The following is a 22,567-nucleotide window of genomic DNA, read 5'->3' as shown; positions in this document are numbered from 1 at the left end:
ATTATATTAAAAATTGTTATTTTTTTTATTTAAATAGCTGTTTGAATAAAATAACCGACCCCCCAAAAAGTCAAGTCATTACAAAACCCCCCCACACATACTGTATATTTTCAAACATAGAACTGACAAGCTGCCCACAATGAAATACGGCCGACAGCTGCGCTGTGACTGCTTATTTCCTGGACTAGATTACCAATCAGATTGGCTCTGGTTTTTTTTTTTTTCACCTTATCATACAGCATAATAGATTGTTATATCAGATCCAAGGGCAGAAGCAAATTCATAAAAGCATTGATGAAATCACAAGGTCCCATTAAAATGTAATGTCTTCCCATGCAATAAAAAAACAAAATCCTCACTAGCTAATCCCAGTGGTAATGCAGTGAGGTCGATCGACAACAAAAGAGATTTTAAAAAAGCCAGAGGACACACTGATTTAATGAAAAATTCACAAAAAATGATGTGAAACATAAGTTTATGTAATTTTTACATATTGTTGGCTGACCTTATTGCATTACCATAAATCTTTCCAAGCCAGGTTTAAGGCGTTTGTGATCTAGGAGTCCCTTTACCAAGCTGCAGTAAGCACTAAAGCAAAGCTACTTACACTCTCCCCCCCACAGGTCCTGGCATCCCTCTATACCAGGGGTGTCCAACCTTTTGGCTTCGCTGGGCCGCATTGGCCGAAAAAAATGTTTCTGGGGCCGCACAAACATGCAAACACTGCAGCAAGACAGAGGAGGGATCCGGCACAACGGTAAACACCCGGGGGCAGCAGACGAAAACACTGCATCGCCCTCGAACGGGGCCGCACAAAATACTTCACTGGGCCGCAGGTTGGACACCCCTGCTCTATAATCTCACTCCCTGCAAGTCCTGGTATCCCTCTAAACTCCCCCTCCCTCCGAGAAACAGGTCCCGGCAATCCTCTAAACCCCCTCCTCACAGGTCCCAACATCCTTCTATCCCCCTCACCTCCTGCAGGTTCCCAGCATCCCTCTAAACCTCCTTCCCTCCACCTCGGGTCTCAAGATCCACAATGAGCAGCTGGCACAGGCAGAGAGGTAAACAGCCTTTCCGCTGCCACATCCCATCCACAGGAAGTGACATCAGAGAGGTGGGACGCAAAAGTAGAAAGGCCCTAGGTAGCACCAGCTGGAAGTTGGCTGTTTATTTTGCGGGAAGGGACACTGCACATTAGCCTCGAGAACAATTAATTAATTGAAAACATAAAACATATGTATGGAATAATGCAAGCGTATTAGAGAGTCTTTGATCCTTTTTATACTGGATCCCAACACGCTCCGTGTTTCGGCTTTTAGAAAGAGCCTTCCTCAGGGGTGTGCTCGTAATCCAGTAGATGGTGCCAATGTACTGGAGAAAACAAAAAAGGATAGCTCTCAATTTGTGAGAAATAGCTTTGCAGAGTACGTAATATCAAATCCAAAGTGCTGCAGATGTGTGCCTCTGCAAATAGCGTCGCTTGTGCCAGATGTTTGTTGTGAATTTCAAAGGCCCAAGAAGGGGAGAGGGGGGAGAAACACCGGCACCTGCAGGACGGTACTAGTGCAACAGCAGGCGGACCCTACTATTGAGCGTCCCTGGGCATTTTTCTGGGCACGCCCATTGGTAGTCAATCTTTTGCTTACAAACTAGTAGAAACTTGCAACGGGCCTCCTGACTCTGTCAGATTGATAGGTCAGTTACAACAATTTCGTAAAGTCCTAAAAACTTGATTCTTTACACAATACCTGAACAGCATACCTAAAGATTCGACGAACTGATAGCTCTGTAAAACTTATTTCCTCTTATGCCCTTTGTTCTCATTTCTCTGGTCTTTAATTACTTGTAAACCGAGTCGAGCTCCGTTGGGAGATGACCCGGTATATAAATTGAAGACTAGATTAAATTAGATGTCAGAGCCATCTTTTCAAAAATTTCTTCAGACCGTTTATTCGGTCAGTGCACCTGCTCCCGATGAAGGAGGTGTCTCCTCCGAAACAGAGCTTGGTCGAGCGAACATCATAAGGCACGCTCGATCATTCAAGCTAAGTCTACTGGATTTTCTATCTTGTGGATACCAGCAACTTTATTGCGTTTTGCTGCCTGAACTTTTGTATTTTTGAACTGAACCATACAATTGAATTTTTGAGTTGAACTCTTTGGGTTCCTTTTACGAAGCTGCGATAGCGTTTTTAGCTCGCGCAGAATTTTAGTAAACCCACGCTACATGTCTAGAACTAACGCCAGCTCAATTCAGCCACGTGAGTGTGGCTCGCGGCTCGTCTAGAGCAGGGGTACCCAACCTGCTTCCCTTTCCTTCTCCCTGCCCTCCCCCAAGCCACCACCATTGTAGAACAGGCTGCCACCCGCCGCTGAGGAAGAGGCTGCCAATGCCGCCATCGGGGAACAGGCGGGAGCCGAGTTCTGAGCTCTCCCTGCTTCCCTTCCCCTTAAAGTGCTGAAACGTGGGGTCAACAACTCTCGCCACCCGATGTCAATTCTGACGTCGGAGAGGAAGTTCCTGGGCCAGCCAATCGTTAATAATAAGTTCAGTATAAAACTCGGGCGAGCGAGGTGTCAGTCGGGTTGACGTAGCTGTCGTAGCTCTCAAAAAAAATTTTAATCATTGTACTTCTGATTTTGGCTCTTTTGACTAATGAGTTTGCCTACCACTGCCTTAGCTCATGCATATGCATGAGAGCGATTTGATTGCGTTGCCTCCATATTCACTGTGGTTGTACCGAGAACCAGACAAGCTGAGATAATCTTCTGTTTGAGAAGCAGCGGTCTGTGGTCGCAGAAATATCAACGTGACTGGTGTGACCTTGCGGACTAATCAATTTATTGAGGCATGAGCTTTCAAGAGCAAAGGTCCACTTCATTAGAATGCTTTTGTTTTCATTAAATAGTCCATTTCCTAAGAGAAACTAGTTGCTGCCAAGGTAACTGGATTTCGAGTTCAGATTCAGCTCTTCATCTTTCTAAGCCAGTGCTCAAGCGAGAGCTGGGAGGACCCTTTCCAGAGAGCTTCCCATTTACTAATGTGCATTAATGTGTTGTGCACATTTTTGCATATTAACGAGTACAATTACAATTCAATGCATGCTATTTAATGTCACTGGGGCCTATTTCTTAATTACACACAGTATAAATGATGTAGCAGCCGAGTTAGTCCAGTTTTAAAGGAAACATATAGAAATAAAACAAATCTCAGACGGTAGAGAAACGTAGCCAAATCAACACACTTATGCTCTTTTTGGACCGTCAGAGGTGATATTCTCAACAGAGTTTTAGTGAGAATATAAATCCACCGCAGTTCGTTAATTAGTCCAGTATTTTCGCAGTGTTCAATCCACTCTTCATCAATGATAGGTTCAAGAAGTTATTGAAGAGACATTTAGGGGTCCTTTAACTAAGGCGCGCTGGCGGTTTCAGCGCACGCAGGAAATTACCACGCGCTACGCTTCTAGAACTAACGCCAGCTCAATGCAGCGTTAAGGTCTAGCGCGCGCTATTCCACGCGTTAAACCCTAGCGCACCTTAGTAAAAGGAGCCCTTAGTGTGCGCTAAAAATTAGCACGCGCTAAATGCGACCATGTGGCAACGTGTTCATAGGATATAATGGACGCATTCGCATTTATCGCATGTTACGAAACACTAGCGTGCCTTAGTAAAAGGGCCCCTTTGTTTGCAATATGAAATATGGGCACTCAGGCATTTGCATTGGGTAAGCGCTGGCCGCTTATTTTGTTTGTTTTTGGTTCATAGTCAAAAGCGAGCGCCGACAAAGGCACGCCGAGACAACTGAGCGCAAGGCGGAAGCCCGCGCCGAAGAAAAACTGTTTTAAGGGGCTCCGACAGGGGGGTGTTGGTGGGGACCCCCCTACACTTTACTGAATACAGATCGCACCGGCGTTGTGGGGGGTTTGGGGGGGTTGTAACCCCCCTCATTATACTGGAAACTTAAGTTTTTCTCTGTTTTGTAGAGAAAAAGTGAAGTTTTCAGTATAATGTGGGGGGTTACAAGCCCCCAAACCCCCCCCCCCAACGCCGGCCGATCTGTATTTAGTAAAGTGGGAGGTTCTCCCCCCACATCCCCCGTTGGAGCCCCTTAAAACAGTTTTTCTTCGGCGCGGGCTTCCACCTTGCACTGTTGTCTCGGCGCATTTTTGTCGGCACGCGCTTTTACATGTATTTTATGTATTTTTTATGCATGTTTTAAAATAAAATTTAAAAAAAATAAAAATTAGAAATCACTAAGGTGGTCCTTTGACTAAGGCGCTTTAGTGCGTCTTAGCGTGCACTAAAAATTAGTACACGCTAAATGCTAACGTGTGGGAACGCGTCCATAGGATATAATGCGTTAGGACGCATTAGCATTTAGCGTGCGCTAAGACGCACTAGCGCGCCTTAGTCAAAGGACCCCTAACGCACCTGGTTTTTTTTCAGAAAACAGAAAGCACTTATCTGAATTTGCATCGGGGAAGTTAGATTTGCCGACACAAATTTATATTTTGCCTAAATAGGCTGTTTCATACGTCTGTTTCTCGCACCACTTCTGTATGCGGTGGATTCCTATTCTCACTAATTCTCTATTGAGAATATCACCTATGACGGTCCAAAAAGGTATAAGTGCTCAGAATGCTCAGAGAATTGAGCGATGTCCTGGCGAAACCGTTGGCTGACCTATTCAATCTCTCCCTAAGTAAGGGGAAAGTTCCCCTGGACTGGAAATTAGCTAATGTCGTTCCTCTGCATAAAAAGGGTTGCAGGGCAGAGGCTGCGAATTATAGACCGGTGAGTCTCACATCAATAGTGTGCAAACTCATGGAAACACTAATTAAAAAGCAAATTGACACGATCTTGAATGAAGGGAATCTTCGGGATCCCAGTCAGCATGGATTCACCAAGGGTAGGTCCTGCCAATCCAATCTCATCAGCTTCTTTGACTGGGTAACAAGAAAGTTGGACTTGGGAGAGTCTTTGGATGTCGTGTACCTGGACTTCAGGAAAGCTTTTGACAGTGTCCCACACCGCAGGCTGCTAAGCAAGATGGAATCGATGGGGTTAGGAGAGACACTAACTGCATGGGTCAATGATTGGCTGAGTGGCAGACTTCAGAGGGTGGTGGTTAATGGTACCCTCTCTAAAACATCGGAGGTGACCAGTGGAGTGGCGCAGGGCTCGATCCTGGGTCCACTCCTTTTCAACATATTCATAGGGGATCTGACTCAAGGGCTTCAAGGTAAAATAACACTATTCGCCGATGACGCCAAACTATGTAATATAGTAAGTGAATGCAGTTTACAGAATTATATGGCGCAGGACCTGCTTACATTGGAAAGTTGGTCCTCAACCTGGCAGCTAGGCTTCAATGCTAAGAAATGTAAGGTCATGCACCTCGGAAGCGGAAATCCATGCAGGACGTACTTCTTGAACGGAGAAACTTTAACTAGGACTTCAGCAGAATGAGATTTAGGAGTAATCATCAGTGCAGACATGAAAACTGCCAATCAAGTGGAGAAGGCTTCATCTAAGGCAAGGCAGATATTGGGTTGTATCAATAGAAGTTTCGTCAGCCGAAAGCCTGAAGTCATAATGCCGTTGTACAGGGTCATGGTGAGACCTCATCTGGAGTACTGTGTGCAATTCTGGAGGCCACATTACAGTAAAGATGTGCGCAGAATTGAATCGGTTCAACGGACGGCCACCAGGATGATCTCGGGGCTCAAGGGTCTCTCGTACGAAGAGAGACTGAACAAATTGCAGCTCTACACTCTTGAGGAACGTAGGAAGAGGGGAGACATGATCGAAACATTTAAGTACCTCACGGGACGTGTCGAAGTGGAAGATGATATTTTCTTTCTCAAGGGACCCTCGGCCACAAGAGGGCACCCGCTCAAACACAGGGGCGGAAAATTTCATGGCGACACCAGAAAGTATTTCTTCACAGAGAGAGTGGTTGATCATTGGAACAAGCTTCCAGCGCAGGTGATCGAGGCAGACAGCGTGCCAGACTTTAAGAATAAATGGGATACCCATGTGGGATCCCTACAAGGGTCAAGATAAGGAAATTGGGTCATTAGGGCATAGACAGGGGGTGGGTAAGCAGAGTGGGCAGACTTGATGGGCTGTAGCCCTTTTCTGCCGTCATCTTCTATGTTTCTATGTTTCTAAGTGTATCGATTTGGATATATTTCTCTACTGTCTGATATCTGTCTATCATAATAAAACCCTTAACGCGCATGCGCACTTTAATCTCCGTGCCTCCGTGCTTTGTGCTACCATGCAGCACATGCGCAGTACAATAATTCGCCTGCCGCCGATCATCCGTGCCTGACTCAGATGATTTCCTGCCTTCTGCCCCGATCTCCGACGCCGGCTGACTTCCTGCCTTCTGCCTACGTTGCCGGGACGCCTCCTCTTCTCACCCCCGGACCAGCAGCCATGGTTTCATCAAGCAGCTGCGGGGCTTTTGCTAGGCAGGCCCACTTCAATAATGTGAGGCGGGCCGGCCTAGCAAAAGCCCCGAGGCTGCCTGGGATAGCGGATGCTGGACAGGGGGAGCAGAAAAGGGAGAAGGGGTACTGCTGGACAGGGGGAGCAGGAAAGGGGTGCTGCTGAACAGGGGGAGCAGGAAGCAAAGAAAGAGAAAGAAAGAAAGGCCTCAGTGTCTCATTGTGCTAAAAGTTTATACATTATTCTAGCACCCGTTAATGTAATGGGCTTAAACACTAGTATACATATATATCTCCATAAATGTTCTTGAAGGTGTGCAATTTCTCAAATTTAGAAATAAAACAAATCATGGAGGAGATAAGGTGATACCTCTTTTATTGGACTAACATAATGCATTTTTTAATTAGCTTTCGAAGGTAACCCTTCTTCTTCAGATCAGAAATCAGCAAATGTTAATAAGCATCAGTTTATATAAGTGAAATATCAAACCATTCCATCACCTCATCCACCCCTTCCCTCGTCCTGTGAGACAGCCATTGGAATGCTTTGATGTTTCACTTATATATAGAACCCCCCCCCCCCCCGAACTCGTGATTCAGTGTTCGCGGCCCCAGTCGTTCGCGGGTTTTTTTCCCTCCTCAAAAATATACTGGTTTTCATATTACCCCGCGTGCTTCGCTCCCGTGCTGCGAACACTCAGCACTCTGTGCAGCCGCTTTCTCCAGCACCCAAGGTTGTTCTGTTGCACCTTTCCTTTCCAGAGGTTCTGCAGTAAAGAGGAAGAGAGGGGTGAGCCCAAAGTCGGGCAACCTGCGCCGAGTGACGATCCAGAGAAAGCCGGCCCTTCAGCCCTCTCCCGCCTCCCCTAAACTGCATCCAATTATTGCGGGTTTTCAAAATTCATGGGTGCTCCTGGAACGGAACCCCCGTGAATTTCAGGGGAGTACTGTTTACTAATATTTGTCAACATTTGCTTATTTCTGATCTGAAGAAGGGTTACCTTCGAAAGCTAATTAAAAAATGCATTATATTAGTCCAATAAAAAAGGTATCACCTTATTTCTTATGTTTTGGATTTATTTCTATTTATTGTTTATTGAAAACTTCTATACCACTGCTAATGGCTGGGGGGAGTCAATTCAGAGTGGTTTATATGAGCCCTGTAATGATGTTACAATACATGAGCTTCTGTAAAGGTGTTACAGTACCGAGTTTGTGTTTCCTGGGATGGTTTCAATACAGGCATTATTAAACCATAAGAACATAAGCAGTGCCTCTGCTGGGTCAGACCAGGGGTCCATTATGCCCAGCAGTCCGCTCACACGGTGGCCCATCAGGTCCAGGGAAAACCAAAAAAACTCTGTGGAGTGACGATGTTCCTAAATGAACTTTATTTGAAAGTGTCAAAGTTCCAAAGGTACATTGAAATCATCCACATAAAATAATTCCATCCACATAAAAATAAATCATCCACATAAGAGCCTTAAAGGACCTAGTCCGCTAGGGATACAGGACCCAACACGGTCCACGTTTCGACAAAAAGTCTTCTTTGTTGATATTTCGTGGTCAATTCCTTTTGTTTTTCCATCAGGTTCAGGACCTGTATAGTAATCCTCTATCTATACCCTTCTATCCCCTTTTCCTTCAGGAAATTATCTAATCCCTTCTTGAACCCCAAAACCATACTATGTCCTATCACACCCTTGTGCTTTTTGTAAAGGAGTTACCTAATTACACACATAAATCCCATTAATGTGTATTAATAATAATAATAACATTTTTTTATATACCGCAGGACCGTGAAATTCTATGCGGTTTACAATGATTAAAGATGTTACAGAAAGAGTGGAATCAACAAAGTCTAGACTTGGTGATCGACAGTTCTAGAGATCATTTGTTGAGGGCTAGGATTGTATATTAATGCACCTTTGTAAATCTAGCCCAAATTTACACCTGCCCTGACGTTGATGTCGGTGGCCTTCCATGTTTGCTGGATATTAAAAGCGATTTCGGTGGGCAGGAGAGACTGCGACCTATTTAAATCACACTCAGCGGGGCTGACAATATTCAGTGCTGCTTAACTGGGGAGTACTGCTGAATACATATCCACACTACGAGACTATATCAATCCAGGCAGGGAAAGGTGGCCATGGGGAGGAGTCTGGAGTAGAGGTCTGCAAGGGAACGGGTATCGCGGGAATCCCGCGGGGGTCTCGTGGGAATCCCCCCCTAACCCACGGGACTGCCACGGGGATCCCCCTCTAGCCAACGGGACTCCCACGGGGATGGAAGGCTTTGGAAGCAGGGTTCGTCCATAGAATATAATGGACACGTCAGCCTTAGTAAAAGAGGGGGTTTATAAGTTAATTAACTAAACAGAAAACAAAAAAAGGGTTCCACCAAAGAGATTCCACAAGGAAAACAGCAGCGCAAACACAAAAGAAACTGTGGAATTGATGATCCTGTCAGAAGTAATTGCTGCTTTTTTGGGGACAGGCGGGGATGGAGGTAATTCCTTGCGGGGATAGGTGGGGACGGAGAGGATCATGACGGGGACGGGTGGGGACGGAGAAGATCCTGGTGGGGACGGAGAGGATCCTGGCGGGGATGAGTGGGGACAGAGAGGATCCTGGCGGGGACAGGTGGGCACGGAGAGGATCCTGGCGGGGACGAGTGGGGACGGAGAGGATCCTGGCGGGGACAGGTGGGCACGGAGAGGATCCTGGCGGAGACGGGCATGGATGGGTGGGATTTCTGTCTCCGTGCAACTCTCTAGTCAGGAGTCATACGGGTGCTGGTGACATCCACTGGCAGTGCCCTCATAGTTCTAACTCCGCTCGCTTAGCTAAGCAGGTGCTGGGGATGAATAAGCACCAGCACTCACATAGCTTTCAGACGGCATCAGCCGACGTGCAAAGGTCTCCCCTCTCTCCTGACCCCTCTCCAATACAACCTAGCCCCTCACTCCTAGGGTTACCAGACGTCCGGATTTTTTTTTTTGAGGACATGTCTGGGGGGGTCCGGACGGCTTTTCAAAGCCCGGCACTTTGTCAGGGTTTTGAAAAGCTGTCAGGCAGAGCAGGAAGTCCGCGCATGTGCGGCCATCGCGCATGACATCATCACGTAGCATCCGCGACGTCCTCCCTGCCTGACAAGGGCAGAGGGCGGGGCTAGGGCGGGCCTGGGGCTCTAGATTTTCCGAAAGGAAAATCTGGCAATTCTACTCACTCCTGAAGTCTAAAAGTTTCCCTGATCCTCCTTCTCCTCTCTCAAAGGGAAAAAGATCCTCCAGTCCTATCTACCACCCCACATGCCCCACCACCATACACACACCCTGAAGGCCCCTTGGGGCCGTTGTTCAAATCCCTGGTGGTCTAGGGGTCGTTGAGGCAGGCCAGATTTTAAAATATCTCTAGAGGTTGTGGCGTTCATTTTGAATTTGGAGCTGCAATGAGCAGGAATGAGAGGATCATTCTTGCCCTGATGACCAGAAGGCCACTAAGGATTTGAATGGGAGGCCAAGGGGAGGTTATAGGTACAGGGAGAGCCATATTGAGGGCTAAGAGTCTCTGGGGAGGGGGAATCAGATTGGGGGACTTTTGCCCTTGGAAAGGAGGGACGGAGGGGGATCAGATTAGAGCAGTGGTCTCCAATTCCAACCCTTTGCAGGGCCACATTTTGGATTTGTAGGTACTTGGAGGGCCGAAGAAAAAAATAGTTAATGTCTTATTAAAGAAATGACAATTTTGCATGAGGTAAAACTCTATAGTTTATAAATCTTTCCTTTTGGCTAAGTCTTAATAATAATATTGTCATTTCTAGCTAAAGAGACTTATGATCAAAAAACTGTTTTGTTTTACTTTTGTGATTATGATAAACATACCGAGGGCCTCAAAATAGTACCTGGCGTGCCACAAGTTTGAGACCACTGTTTTAAAGTGTTTTTTATGGCTTGTGCAGATGAGGACGGAGCTTAGGCATTGGTGGAATGAGGCATTATGACATCACAATCTGAGCTCTAGAATGTTGCTACTTAGGATTTTAAAGCTTTTGAGGCTTGTGCAGATGAGAACGGAGCTCAGGCATTGGTGGAATGAGGCATTATGACATCACAGTCTGAGCTCTAGAATGTTGCCAGTTAGGATTTTAAAGCAATGGTCTCCAAATCCAACCATTTGCAGGGCCACATTTTGGATTTGTAGGTACTTGAAGGGCCACAGAAAAAATAGTTAATGTCTTATTAAAGAAATGACAATTTTACATGAGGTAAAACTCTTTATAGTTTATAAATCTTTCCGTTGGGCTAAGTCTTAATAATAATATTCCAATTTATAGCTAAAGAGACATATGATCAAGAAACTGTTTTATTTTACTTTTGTGATTAAGATAAACATGATAAACATACTGAGGGCCTCAAAATAGCACCTGGCGGGCCATATGTGGCCCCCCTGGGCCGCGAGTTTGAGACCACTGGATTAGAGGGATTTTTGCTCTTAAGGAACGAAAGGGTTTAGACTTAGGGGCTTGAGCTTTGCATTTGAGGAGGGGGGATCAGATCTGAGAGGGTGGCAGGAAGCCTGAACCGAAACCCCTATGTGGGTCCCAAATAAGCTCCGGCAGCTGCCATCAATCTGGCCAAATCCAGATATTTATTGTCACATGGCCCAGCATTGAATATTCAGGTCTAACTTAGCCACTGATAGAAAACTTTTTTTTTTTTTTTTCTCAATGCTCACCACCACTAGCTGAATTGACTGGCTAGAATTTAGCAGACAGCTACGCCATCACTACAGGACAGAAAGGGCAGTATCAGGTCTCTGAGCCTGAAGGTTTTGTTTTAGAAAATCCTTGTGCATATTATAGGTCAAAGTCAAACAAACAAATGATACACAGAAATCCGATTTTGCTGTGGACTCTGGGGAGTGTGTGGTTAGAGCTATAGCCCCAACACCCTGGGGTTGTGGGTTCAAATCCTGCACTGCTCCTTGTGACCCTGGGCAAGTCACTTAATCCCCCAGTGCCCCAGATACATTAGATAGAGTGTGAGCCCGCCAGGACAGACAGGGAAAAATGCTTTGAGTACCTGATTAATTTGTAATCCACATAGAATTGTAGGATATGTGGAATATAAATAAATTATATATATCTAATATAATAAAGCCCTAAGCGCGCATGTGCACTCCCACCTGCGTGCTCCTGTTTTCCGTGCGCTGTAGCGATCCGCAGGTAGGAGTGCACGTGCGCGTGGAGCCTGCGGCTACCGCGGCTCTTGTCATCTGAAGGATGTGAACTGGCCAGGGCGACATCAGCGGGGACCGGAACGGACTTTAATTCCTGCCTCCCAGGCTTCTCCTCCTGCTCCGGCTGGGCCCGCGTAAACAAAACAAAAAACCCCAGAGCTCGCTTCGGGTCCGGCAAGGGCTGCGGGTCCTGAAACCTTCCAATTCAAGCAGCGTCTGCAGCACTCTACACACGCTGCTTCGGGGACTTCTACTGCCCTAATTTGCTGGGCAGTAGAAGGCCCCGAAGCAGCAGTGTGTAGAGTGCTGCAGACGCTGCTGGAATCGGAAGGTTTGTCGGGACCGCGTGAAGGGAAGCGAGGGCGGTAAGGGACTAAGGGAGCCGGCCAGACCGCAGGAAGGGAAAGGGGGGGTAGGGGAAACGCTGCTGCTGCACAGGGAAGTGGTGTGGGGGGAGGGAAATGGAGGGGAATGGAATGCTACTGTGGCTGCTGCACAGGGAAGTAGTGGGAGAGAAATGCTGCTGCATAGGAGGCAGGGAGAGAGACAGATAGATAGAAAGAAAAGAAGAAAGACACAGGGGCAGGGAGAGACACAGAAAGACAAAGGGGGTCAGGGAGAGAGACAGACAGCGGGAGGGAGAGAGAGACAGAAATAAAGACACATAGACATATATTCTAGCACCTGTTAATGTAACGGGCTAAAATACTAGTATATATACACACATTCACTGCAAACTGCAGGGTTCCCTTCTGTTTGATCTACAAACTCTTTGTGATTCTTCTTTCAAGCTGCAAAAACATTGTTTTATTTCATAAAATCTTGCAAACGTTTTAACTACTGCGTTCTACAATGTTTTATGGTAAAAACAGAGTCACTCGAGGATTTCCTCTTCCTCAGAGCAGAAGAGACCTATTTCATGCTCTGTTCAATACATTCTTCATTAAGAGATTATTTTCTGTTTGCTGGATGAAGTATGAATTAAAGCAGTACAGAAAAGTGCATTTAAAACAGAGTAGCTACGTGTTCAGCTTCTAGAGGCTGACTTGGTGGGGGAGAATGTGGGCTTCCCTCTTCCGTGTTCATTTGCTTAATTGTAACTGGATTTTTCTTGGGCTCCGCTGTGCTCTTCCTATGGAACGGTGGTTAACGAATTATCTTTAAGCTTGTGCAACGCAGGGGAAGATATTGAAATCCTTGAGGTAATTCACACAGGTAATTCAGTCACTGTCATGAGGGCAATCTGCAGGGAGAGAAAATATATTTTAAAAACAAACAATAATACTGTGATTTTCAAGGGGAAAAAATGAAGAAAAATAATTTAGTAAAGCAGTCAGAGGACAGTTCTATAAACTGTATCCAGATTTAGACACTAGGAAAGCATCTTTTTGAAGCTTATTCTATGAAGAAAAATATTTTTTTTATATAGAATACTACTAGTGCAACTGGCCAAAACCAAGCTTATATTTAAAGATGCAAACACTGAAAGAACTGTGCATAATCCACTCAGACCTTTTTAGGGAACATTTCAAAGTGCTTGTCCAGTTGTTGATTCTTGGGAGTTAGCGCCCAAGAAAAGAATGTGGGTGTCATCGTAGACAATACGATGAAACCTTCTGCCCAATTTGCGGCAGCAGCCAAAAAAGCAAACAAGATGCTAGGAATTATTTAAAAAGGGATGGTTAACAAGACTAAAAATATTATAATGCTTCTGTATCGCTCCATGTTGCGACCTCACCTTGAGTATTGTGTTCAGTTCTGGTCTCCTTATCTCAAGAAAGATATAGCGGCACTAGAAAAGGTTCAAAGAAGAGCATCCAAGATGGTAAAAGGGATGGAACTCCTCGTATGAGGAAAGACTAAAATGGTTAGGGCTCTTCAGCTTGGAAAAGAGACGGCTGAGGGGAGATATGATTGAAGTCTACAAAATCCTGAGTGGAGTAGAATGGGTACAAGTGGATCGATTTTTCACTCCGTCAAAAATTACAAAGACTAGAGGACACTCGATGAAGTTACAGGGAAATATTTTTAAAACCAACTGGAAGAAATTTTTGTACGCTCTGGAACGCATTGCCAGAAGTTGTGGTAAGAGCGGATAGCGTAGCTGGTTTTAAGAAAGGTTTGGACAAGTTCCCGGAAGAAAAGTCCATAGTCTGTTATTGAGAAAGACATGGGGGAAGTCTCTGCTTGCCCTGGATCGGTAGCATGGAATGTTGCTACTCCTTGGGGTTCGGGAATCTGACTATTCTTTTAGATTCTGCCTGGAATCTTGATACTCTTTGGGATTCTAGAATCTTTTGTTACTCTTTGGGATTCTGGAATGTTGCTACTCTTTGGGTTTTGTGGATAGTAAAAAGTTCCTCAAAAAAGTTTTTTATACACACACGTGTCACAGCTTATAAATGACTCAGTATAGTATAGATCAGTGTTTTTCAACCTTTTTACACCTATGGACCGGCAGAAATAAAAGAATTATTCTGTGGACCGGCATTGATCCGTGGACCGGCGGTCAAAGAACACTGGGCTAAGTCGTGGGCCAGACCCCACCCATCTCTACCCAATCTCCATCCCAGACCCCGCCCCCATAATAGTACTAATTGAAACACTATTTTTTCCATTCATTTTTCATAGATACATTACATTACATTACATTAGGGATTTCTATTCCGCCTGTGCCTTGTGGTTCTAGGCGGATTACAATATAGAAGATATCTGGGCATTTCCAGTAGAATTACATTACAGGCTAAGAGTAAGTTACAGGAACCGTAAAGAATTATGATACTTCAATTTCACGGAAGATAATACATATCACAGAAGATAATACATATCACAGAAGATAATATATATCACCGTAGATAATACATATCACAGAAGATAATACATATCAACTGAAACAAGTTAAGTCAGGTGGGGTGTAAAAGAGTTACAGTAATTCTAGATCACAGACAAAGAGATACTATAGGTGGGTGTTTCCAAAGGCGTTGATTGGGAACTCATTGGATGGTGGTTAGAGTGATGGGAGATATTTTTTGAACAGTAGTTATATAATCTTATTAACAACATAATGGTTAACCACAAAATTAAAGTACACAAAGCATACTGACAGCAGATGTAAATTCTCAAAATTGACATAATTCAATCACTAAATTCAAAAATAAAATCATTCCCCCCCTACCTTTGTTGTCTCCCTCCCTCCATGCTATGCCTTACCTTCTGGCCTGCTCCCGCCTGGCCATTTTATGCCGCCCCGGTATTATCTTCAGGCCGGCTCCCTCTTCCTCACTGATGCAGTGCACAAAACTGTGGGCAGCAGCTCCTTGCGCGTCCCGTGCCTCATCTGGAAGCCTTCCCTCTGGCGTTGCAATGTCAGAGAGAAGGCTTCCGGTTCAGGCGCAGGATGCGCGCAGGAGACACTGCCCGTGGCTTTGTGCACTGAATCAGTGAGGAAGAGGGAGCTGGCTCTAAGATAACGCCGCATCAATCGCACTGTGGACCGGCGGTTCAAGAACACTGTTTTGGGCCTGATGCACGTGCTAGCCCTGTGAAGCAGCAGGAAATGTCTGTGGACTGGTGGTTGAAAAACACTGGTATAGATGATCCACCACTCAAGCCATTCACAAAGCCCCCAACTTATAAACTAACTCTCCCGAGTAATGAATTAACTAGGAGGTTGAAGTATCATATGGAGGCTAAAAGCTCACTACATAGAAAAGTATTTTTCGCTCCGTAAGACACACTTTTTCCCACCCCAAAAGTGGCTGGCCCGGACCTTCTCTCCGACATCGGGGGTAAGGTTTCTGGGCCGGCGGCGTGCAATCGCTGCACCCGCCTGGCCCTTCCCAGCAATTGGTTTCATTCATTGGGGGTGAAACGCCGCTGGGTCCCGCTCATCCCTCACTCTCGGCCACTCGGTGCCGCGCTTAAGAGTTTGACCCGCTGCTTTAGCCAGGAGTTCCCCCCCCCCCCCCACCCGCCGCTACTGCTTCATGGACATGTTCTCACAGCAGCAGCAGCGGGAGGCAATTTAAACCGGTGGGCGGGCAGGCTTGCGGGGGGGGGGGGTTTGTGTTTTGGGGGGTTATTTTCTTTTTGTGTTTCTTCTGCACACCAGCGATGGGCATGCGCAAATTTAGCGAGTCTTCGCTACTCCCCGCCATCCTTATTTACATGAGCGTTTTTTGGGAGAATGACTTGCTTTCATTCGCTACCAGAACGGCTGCAAGAGCAGCCCGTCGTCTTTTTAATGCCGTTTTTTGAGAATCTAGGCTTGAGTCTGTTCCCTCGCAACCCGGGGATGAAAATGATTCTCAGTTCAAGAAAAAAGTCTCAGCCAGACCCAAGAATATATTCCACAGTTTTCAGAATAAGAAGCTTCTTACCTAAGCCTGGTAAAGCCCAACTTTCTCTCTTTTAAGTGTCGTCAGCTCCTCAGCGCTACTGCCTCAGCCACATCTAGGGAAAAGCCCCAGAGTCCCTTTCTCCTCCAAGGACCTCCCCAGTGCGTGAACGCATCCACTGCTAGGGAAGGCTTCTCTCCCTTGGGCTCCTTGAACTCTGGGGGCCTCCCCCCAGTGATTCTCCTCTGTGGCAGATAAGCACCTCCCTGCTGAGACCCAGCCCCCTGACTCAGCAGGGCTCCCTTACTATGGTGGCTCACCACTGAGCTGTAGAACCCAGTGCGTTCTGGGGCATGTAGTCCGCTCAGTTTTGGGCTAGCAGCCCCTGCTGTATGGAGGTGGAATGGTAACATTAGCGGACAGGGCCGGATTTAGATGAAAAGAGGCCCTAGGCTATTGCACTTATGAGGCCCTTTCACCTCCCATTTTTAAGTTTGTAAATTACATGAGAGATAATAAAATACATCATTACTGTGATATATATCAATATGTTAAATGAAACATGTTGTTATTGGTACTAACCTTTATAAAAAATGTGACACGGATAATAAATAAAAAAAAAGTCGAGAACACTTATTTGGACATTTATTCTCAGCACCATATATAGTACTTGTAACAATAACTAATCAAACATAACACACAACATTGCCCCTTCTTATGTCCATAGTGCCCCCAGTGCGTCCTTCCTCACCTCACCCCCCTCCGATGCCCGCCTGCCTCCCATTCCCCTTCCATTGAACACCCCCCCATGCCATCCTGCCTGCCTGTCTTCCATTAAACCCCCCTACCCCCCCTCCGATGCCAGCCTGCCTGCCTCCCATCCCCCTTCCACTGAACCCCCCTCCCGATGCCAGTCTGGGCTGCCCTGTCCTGACGGATCCACGTTTTGCCTCTCTCCCCGCGGGGCTGGGCTTTGCCCAGCTGTTTCCGGACTGACGTCTTTCCCTCTCCGATCCTCCTCCCAGGGCGAGAAAAAGAAAGGGAGAAGCCGAGTCGGCGCCCCGTTGCGGCCGGAGCCGGTTCCGATCCCGAAGCGTAGAATTTCTCCTTATTTTCGGTTCAGTGTTTTAGTGTTCACTGTTTTTAGAATAGTGTAATTTTAATTTTGCTAACAATTTGAATGTAGGCCGCTCTTGATCTTGAGGCCCTAGGCTGAAGCCTAGTTAGCCTATAGGAAAATCCGGCCCTGTTAGCGGAAGATAACCCCTTACTCTTCCGTAAAATAGGTTCCCAGATGCAGCCTTAAGGGTGCAATAATACTGGCTAGGTGTGTCCTGGGGACTGGGTTGAGAACCCCTGATTTAGGATAATGTAGGGTTACCAGAAGTCCGGATTTCCCCGGACACGTCTGGGGGTCCGGACGGCTTTTCAAAGCCCGGCACTTTGTCTGGGTTTTGAAAAGCCTCCTCTCACTTACATTGGGCAAAGCAGGCATTGGGGGCAGGACTGGGGCAAAGAAGGGTGGGCCTGGGGGGCGGATCTAGGGTGTCCGGATTTTACAATCGTAAAATCTGGCAACCCTAGGATAATGGATTACGGATATTAGACTCCAAGGGAACAGACATGGGAGAAATCAGAAAATGGTCGGGGAGAAAGACTGCTGGATGCATGAACTGGCCTCCCACTGGAGGACCTGGAAACAAAAAAAGTAAAGGCGTTCAAGAAAGCCTGTACGAAAATCAGAAAGTCCCCAGTTGAAGAAGGAAAAAACTCAAATTTAGCAAAGTTACTGAGCCAGGAACAAAAGAAGGCAGCCCAGATGAACCTTCTTTTCATCATCTGACACCATATGGTACAGTGGGTTTAAGCAGAGAGAAAGGCATTTAAAAGCTGAAAACTCTCTTTTGTTAGTTAAACCTATTTCTGTCATTGATTCACACTGAGAAGTACTTGAATTGTAGCCAAACTCACTGGCATCACACTTATCCTTGCATAGAGCTGTGGTTTATAAAGATACCCACGGCAATGTTCTCCGATATAATTGCAAACGCTAAGTATAGCAGCTATGCAGAGTCTCTCTTGGACTGACCTCTGTTGTCTTCCAGCTTGATTTCACTCGATTAGCACCTCATACTTTATTTTCTCTCTCTTTTTTTTTTTTAACAGCTGATCAGTCTACTATATGAGTACCCTGAATCTGGTCAGTAGGTGTCACTGTAGAATCATGATGGAAGTAGGGTTGCCAGAGGTTTGGATTTGCCCGGACATGTCCTCCTTTTGAGGACATGTTCGGTGGTCCGGATGGTTTTTCAAAACCCGGCTCCTTGTCCGGGTTTTGAAAAGCCTTCTCAAATCGTGTCAGGCAGGGAGGAAGTCCACACATGCGCAGACTTCCTCCCTGCGCAATGCGATTTGCGGACAAGAGCAGGCAGTGGGGAGTGGCTGACAAGAGCAGGCAGCGGGGGCAGGGCTAGAATGGGACTGGGGGCGGGATTAGGGTTGCGAAGGGCGGGGCCTAGGGGTCCGGATTTTCCGACTGGAAAATCTGGCAACCCTAGATGGAAGACTCCATCTCCCTATGGCAAACTGGTATGAAAATCTAACTTTTGCACATTGGCCAGACTTTCCAAAACCCGCGGTTTTGAAAAGTCCCGCCGCATCTGGAGGGCCTCTGAGCATGTGTGGATGATGTCACGCACATCTGCGTAGGCTCGGAGGCCCTCCAGACCCGGCAGGAAAGAAGAGACGAGGCTGTATTGGGGCAGGGCTGTTGGCAAAACGAGGCAGGGTTTGTGTTTGAACTGGGTGGGGCCATGCGGCCATGATTTTTAGCTTCAGATACGGTAACCCTAATTAAGGATATCCTGAAAACCTCGTCTGTTTGCAGTACTTAGCTGGTAAAAGAAGCAGACACTTGACCCGGGAACCAAACTCAGTCCCCCTCCCACATAAGCAGTGTGCTTCTATTTGATTCCACATGGGTCATGTTGACCAGGTTTGGGCTTTGGCCTTGGAATAAAGGATCAGCGTTGAGTGGTGTGGCAGACAACCCCCTCTGTTACATGTCCATGGATATCTGCCAAGTCCTACTAAGCTTTAACTTAACAAGACCGTTGCTTATTCCAAAAAGACTGCACTCGCCATTGAGCTGAGGCCTAGGGCTTCAGACGCCACGCTACTCCCAGCTCCTTAGAGTAGGTTACCAGATTTCCTCTACTGTCTGTGTCTGTATATGGCCGTTTGGTGGAGGATGGGCTGGGGAGGGCTTCAATGGCTGGGAGGGTGTAGATGGGCTGGAGTAGGTTTTAACAGAGATTTCGGCAGTAGGAACCCAAGCACAGTACCGGGTAAAGCTTTGGATTCTTGCCCAGAAATAGCAAAGAAGAAAAAATAAAAAAATAAATGTAAATTGAATCAGGTTGGGCAGACTGGATGGACCATTCGGGTCTTTATCTGCCATCATCTACTATGTTACTATGTTACTAAAAGAGGATACCTGGCTCCACCCTTGTTCTTCCCCCAGCCCCGCCTCCACACAAACCTCGTGTATCCTTCCCCCAGCTCAGGGTAAGTTTTGTTTTTTAAGGCATTTGCAGATCTGCCTACAACACTATGTGCAGGTCACAAAGTCGGCAAAAGCACTCTTGGACAAGTGTTGTCAATGATATCATCCTTCTTTTGCAATCAGGCAAATAAAAAAAGTCTTTTCAAAGAATGGCAAAAAAAATTTTCACAAGCTGGAAGCTACAGAAGTACAGCCTGGGCTTTGCAGTCCCCAGTTATGTCTAACACCAAATCTAAAAGGATACATATTTCAAATCTGATATATTTTATTCAATAAATAGAAAATACAATTTTTATCTACCTTTTTTATCTCATCATTTTATTCTTCAAATCATGTTGAAGGTGCTGGTCTCTGTTTTCTTTTGTCTTCTCTTAACTCACTTGCCTATGTCCCTTTCTAGTATTTCCCCTGTGCCCATCTCCCTTCCTTAATCTCTGGACAATCCATGTGTAATCCACCTTGAACCACAAGGTAATGGCAGAATAAAAATCCCTAATGTAATGTAATGTAATCATCTCTCCATTCTATGACCCCCCCCCCTCCTCCAGTATACAGTATCACTCCTCTATAATACCCCCTGTCCAGCATCTTCCTTCTGCGTTCTTATTCTCCATATCTAGCCATCTTCTCTCTGTATCCATATACTCTCCCATGTCTGGCATTGCCCTGTGTCCATATACCATCCCCATGCAGCATTCCCATTTTTGTCCCTGTTCATATGCTCCCATCCATGCCCATCTTCCCTCTTTTTGTGTATCTCCCTGTGTCTCTCGAGAGACTACGGGAACTCCCCATAGCCATTTCCTAATGGCTATCTGCACGGGGCAGGAGCATAGGAAGATCGCTCCTGCCCCAAAAACCAGCTAGACCACCAGGTAAGGCCGGGATGCCAGGGGAAGGCGGAAGGGAGGCGAGGGTGGGTCAGAGCCGGATATTCGTGGTTTTTCGCCATTCGCGGTCCGGCTCTGCCCCTATCCCCAGCGAATAACGAGGGAGAAGTGTAGTTCTTTCTTTTCTGAACATCTTGTAGTCTGGGGTAGTTGTCAGTAGATTGGAGATCTGGTTATCTAGTTTTGCTGCTTCAGATTTAGAAAAAGAGAGCGTGAACAAAGTCGGGCCCATAAATCTTTGCCCCGTGGAAACAGAAACTTAATCTCATTTGAAATTGCAAAAAAGGTAAAAAATTAAACAAAGTTTCCGTTCTGTATTTTACTTGGTGTTATTAGCTTGCAGCATTTTATTCTCAGTCTTTGAAACCTGGCACGTAAACCCCAGCAGCACGCAGTTCGAGTCACCTGGGAAGCCTGACAAAGTAAGCGACGGGCGTTTCAGGTTACTAAACGCTGCCAAGAAGACATTCCAGACTTTCTGCATATTATCATAATTTACTTAAAAAAAACCATATTCCTTACAAGATGATCTACTTTCACAACCAGTCCAGATGTGGCCAGGTGTTAACCTGGTGTGGCTAGGACTGCGGCCTCGGCACCCTGAGGTTGAAGGTCACTGTTATTTTATTTGATATACTGCAATTTTTAACAAAAAGTTAAATCAAAGCGGCTTACAAGGATAAAATCAAGGGCAAAAGTTAAAATTCAGTAAAAAAAAACCAAAAACAAAAAACCCCAAAAACAAGACAAGTCACTTAACACTCCATTCATTGCCCCAAGTATATTACATAAGAACATAAGAATAGGCTTACTGGGTCAGACCAATGGTCCATCAAGCCCAGTAGCCCGTTCTCATGGTGGCCAATCCAGGTCACTAGTACCTGACCAAAACCCAAGGTGTAGCAACATTCCATGCTACCGATCCAGGGCAAGCAGTGGCTTCCCCCGTGTCTTTCTCAATAACAGACTATGGACTTTTCCTCCAGGAACTTGTCCAAACCTTTCTTAAAACCAGCTACGCTATCTGCTCTTATCACATCCTTTGGCAACGCATTCCAGAGCTTAAATACTCTCTGAGTGAAAAGAAATTTTCTCCAATTGGTTTTAGAAAGTATTTCCCTGTAACTTCATCGAGTGTCCCCCTAGGACAGGGCTGCCCAAGTCCGGTCCTCGAGATCTAATGGCAGGCTAGGTTTTCAGAATATCCACAATGAATATGCATGAGAGAGAGATTTGCCTATGCAAATCTCTCTCAATTGGATATTCTGAAAACCTGGCCTGCCAGTAGATCTCGAGGACCGGACTTGGGCAGCCCTGCCCTAGGACATATAGGGAGAAAGTGTAGCCCGAGAGCTTGTCTCAGGGTTGGGAGGCCCGTGTGTCGCCCATCAAGCAAGCAGGTAGTTGGTGGGAGGGGGGAAGGAGATCGCTAGGGACTGGGTGAGGAATTTTCCCGCCAGGAGAATTTAAATGAATTGGTTCAGAGGAAAAGATGGGACGCGGGGGCTGAGGTTTTAAAGCCGGGACCTTGGAGAAGCTGGCTCCTTCTGGGGTCCTCCAGGGCGGCTTTTCCCACCTATGGTTTGGGCTGGTGATAGTAGCTCAGGATGACGGTTCTCCCGACCCACTGGATGCTGGGGCTCATCCGGCGATGAGCAGTGAGCCGGCTGGGAGCCGTGCCTTGGGTCAAGTGACCGGGGTAAAGGGGCATGCCACCCCTCAGACTCTTGCTGATGTGGCAGGGTCGGGGGCCACATAACACTAAGTATACCTGGTAGCTCGGGAGGAGCTCTTGGTTATGTTATGTTAATTAAGTTATGTTAATTTATGCTATAACATGTTGAGGCTATTATTTTGTTATTGGTGATCAATAAACAGAGCTGCGGCCATATTCACCATATTTGAGATTGTGTAGTGACTTGATAGATTGGGTATGAGGGTATGTAGGTGGAGTGGGGGGTGTGGATGGGAGACAGCCGGGTCTATCCAGATCCCGCTGTTAATACCCGACACCAGGAAGTTCTTCTTCACCAAAAGGGTGGTCAATCATTGAAATGAACTTCTACTTCAGGTG

General features: G+C 46.3%; 1 protein-coding gene across 7 annotated transcripts in view; it reads right to left on the bottom strand.

Moving 5' to 3' along the window:
• Positions 1-12,313: 12,313 nt before the first annotated feature.
• Positions 12,314-22,567, bottom strand: part of CTPS2 (CTP synthase 2) — a 212,586-nt gene continuing 202,332 nt past the window's right edge. For all 7 annotated transcript variants that reach the window (XM_033948181.1, XM_033948183.1, XM_033948179.1 and 4 more), the window contains one exon: positions 12,314-12,944. The gene's annotated coding sequence lies outside the window, so the exon portion shown is untranslated. The remainder of the gene's footprint in view (positions 12,945-22,567) is intronic.

This window comes from Geotrypetes seraphini, chromosome 6 (genome assembly GCF_902459505.1).
Source record: "Geotrypetes seraphini chromosome 6, aGeoSer1.1, whole genome shotgun sequence".
Classification (NCBI taxonomy): Eukaryota; Metazoa; Chordata; class Amphibia; order Gymnophiona; family Dermophiidae; genus Geotrypetes; species Geotrypetes seraphini.
Note: the sequence above shows the minus strand (reverse complement) of the source record. Positions and strands in the feature narration are given on the sequence as shown.